The sequence below is a fragment of the Nicotiana tabacum genome, chromosome 7, assembly GCF_000715075.1.
Source record: "Nicotiana tabacum cultivar K326 chromosome 7, ASM71507v2, whole genome shotgun sequence".
Classification (NCBI taxonomy): Eukaryota; Viridiplantae; Streptophyta; class Magnoliopsida; order Solanales; family Solanaceae; genus Nicotiana; species Nicotiana tabacum.
Window position 1 is genome coordinate 60,296,802 of NC_134086.1, and position 3,665 is coordinate 60,300,466.

Consider the following 3,665-nt stretch of genomic DNA (forward strand, 5'->3'; position numbering starts at 1 on the left):
TTGATGACCAGGTTGACCAGAAGGGTGCCTAGTTGTCGCGACCCCTTTTTCTCGCGAAATCGAGTTTATGACATTTTGGTTGAGACAACTTGTTCCTTTTGGGAAAGGGGTTTGCATCTTGAAGAGTCACCACCTAACGATTTAAGGTGCGTTAGGGCACCTAGAGGGTTCATTTATAACTACATTTGGTAACCAGAGACAGGGTAAAGGCTTGAAATTATCCTAAGGGGAAGGTGTTAGGCACCTCTCAGGATCCACCAGTGTGGTTCCCGGCCAAACAGCTTTTGTGAATTTGTACAATTTAGCAAATAAACAAGTATGGCCAAATAATCGGGGATTTAAGTTTAAGTACACAGATGTTCGAAAAACAGTTAATGAAAAGCTAGATTTTGAAAAGGATTACAATCTAAGCATATTTGTGAATGTAAAGGGGTATCCTAGGTTTGTTTATAATATGAATCACATGAATGCAATACCCGGTATGACACTCCTCAAACAGGGGCTACACGTGGTATTAACGCACTAGTTATCATATCCATATCTACCCTTTCCCACCCCATGAAGGTAATTAAAGCGAGGGTTAGTCTCGATCCCTATTGCATGCTGTTACCCGTCCTTTCCTATTAGTCCCGGAGGAATTTAGTACTCCTATCCTATAAAAAGGGGGTTCTAGGAAAACTCTCAAGTTTAAAGGTAAAACACTAAGGCAACACGTAATAAACAAATAGGACTTCAATTAAAGGGGAGCATGGAAGACAAATAAAAGGCTCAGATATACCTCCACACATAGTACACATAAACAGCATGACTCATACACAATTAAGGTCTAAATTCAGATCCTAAGCATGGTATCTAAGTGATAATAACATAGTCAGATTTATTACATAACTTAGAGAGGAAGTCCTAATCAGGCTTGCCTGCTGATTTTAACATGCTGACAGTTAAACACTAATCACAAAGACGGTTCTAGTTTTATTTTAAAGTCAATTACCTAAGGCTTGCCTAGGCATAAAATAATGTGTAGCAGTTATTCAGATTTGTTAATAATTCCAGGTTGTTATACCTAATAGCATAAAATTCTAAATGTTGCAAACATCCAAAGACTAATTACTGGTTTGTTTAAAATAGGAGGATTGTTTATACATCTGTATTTAGACTAGTGCGATTGAATAAGTGTGATCCTATAACATGATGTCTAATGCAGCATGATGCATAATAACTTAAACAGGATTTCTAAATGCACATCAAATTATGCACAGCTTCAAAATGGGCAGGAGTGACGGTTTTGATGTTGTTTACCTAAAGTAGGATTTCTAAGTATGGAGCATGGTTGCAATATGGTGAGTGCATGAATAACAAATTGTGTTAACACGTTTACCATAAGGCAGGATTTCCAAATGAAATTTCAGAATATATTTACATAGGTAGAATCACATAATAGCAGCTTGTTTTATTGTTATTATCTACCCTATAGACAGGATTTCTAAGTGTGGATGAGATGTTGAAAACAGTACATATAAATCCTAAATAGCATGATATCTAATGCACGACATGCTTGGCATGTTGTACCTAAACATGGTTGCTATTGTGCATAGAGAAAGTAAACCTAGGAACATGATTTCTACCCTGGATTATACTACAACGTGCATATTACCCACCCTTTTTCACTATCCAACCCCAGAGTCGTTTACAAATAATTATTACAGGCCTTTGAATAGGAATTACATAACTAAAAATAAAGAAAAAATAAGAAGTTAATTATAGGGAGCCTACAAAATAGGCCTAAGTCTCCAGATCCTCAATGCCAAGTATTGTTTCACAACCTTTCTCATAATCCGGGTGTGTCAGAGTTCCCTAAGGACCTCAAGGGCTCCGGGACAGTGCTCACACCCAGATTTCATAGCCAAGATAGAGTAAGTGCAGTGTGGAAAGGCTAGCTTTTATGTGTCAAAGTTCAGAGGGAGCTCAAGGGTCCCAAGGCAATGTTCACACAAAAGGGGCAGAACTTAGTGGTCTAAGAGTAGAGTGAGAGTTCTCGACAAAGTTTTGAAGAGTTTAAGTAAGAAAACAGTTTTGAAAAAGGGTAAGTAAGAAACAGTTTTGAAAAGAGAGACTTAATTGGAATAGTTTTATGACAAAGTATAACTGATGAAAACAATTTGAAGGAGCATGCATACCAATCTCAGAACCAAAACAAATTCAGCATCACACCAAGGACCAAGAATAGTCCAGCAAACACAAGCAAGGGAATGGAATTGGAGGGACAAATATAGAGCATGTGAGGGCAAACATGTAGCAGGCAGGAACATATACGAGCACACAATCAGAAACTCCTACAGGTGCAGAGGATCGGGGGATAGTAGGGTATTGGATTAGATTAACATATCAACACCAAACAACTAAGACCATGATCAAACTAACGTACCAATCATGGGGATTCACATAAGAAACATGTGCTAAGTATACAAGAACATGCTGGTCATTGACAAGTAAAGCATAACTTAACATGTAGAGGAAATTCAGGATCCTAATTACATGTTGAACGGCAAAAATAGTAAATAAAAGCATATCAGAAATACAAGGAATTGTAACAGTAATAGAAACATGTTGGTTTGAGGACTGAAATCTGAATTAGAACATACCAGTGAAGTGAAGAAAGCAAAAACACAAAGCAGAAATAGGAGAGGTGCAGTAGTTAGCCTTGGCTTACAGTCGGCTAGCTTAGAATAGTAGCAAATAGCACAGAAGAGAGAATAGAGAGTTTTAGTTGTGAAAGAGAGAGAGTTGAACCGATTTTTTTCGTATGTTATGCTAATGAATGAATAGAGTATATATAGTTGGAAAGCGGGCAGAAGAATAAAGTAAAAATAATAGTTCAGCAGCAATTATAGAAAAAAAAAATTAATTAGAATTAATTTAGTATATAGACTTCCTTTAATTAAGGAATCATACTCAAACGGTAAGAAGCAATGGCAAAATAAGGAAAGGAATCAAGTAAAACTGCTTATAACACAATAAGGAAGTAGTACAAGTGTAATATAGGTATAGAGCATGCAATTAAGGTCAAGTTCAGAATCATATTTAAGGAAAATATATACAAATAAGTTTGGCAGCGGAATCAGCCAGAGAAATAAGGCAAGAGATATTTCAAATTCCCAAAATCAGTAAGGAGATCCTCGAGTGAGGTTCTAATTACAAGGAATCAATATTTATCAAAGGAAAATATCACACATGAGCAAAGTAACATGTTATAGGCAAGGATAAATAGGAAACCAGCCTTAATTAAAGGGATATCTCAAGAATCAGTAGAGAATGTCATGCAAGATTGATGAAGAACCAATCACAGTGATTCGAAGACCCACAAATAGATAACAATAACAATTTAGTAGAAACTAGCATAAGCTCATGAGAATAAACAGATTAAACTCATAATAGACGAAAATCAGCAACTCTAACAAGCACACATAGGGTAAAAACCATATAAATCAGGAATTCATAGAATGTTCATAACAAATATACAGATTAATTGAGCATAGCACCCAAGACAAACTCAGAAACTTAAGAAAACATTAGGGTTTTCAACAGAATAACTCGGATAAAGGAGAAGGCTCAAACAAACATTTAAACACAGTGAGAGTCGTAGATTAATACCAAAAAAATCAGAA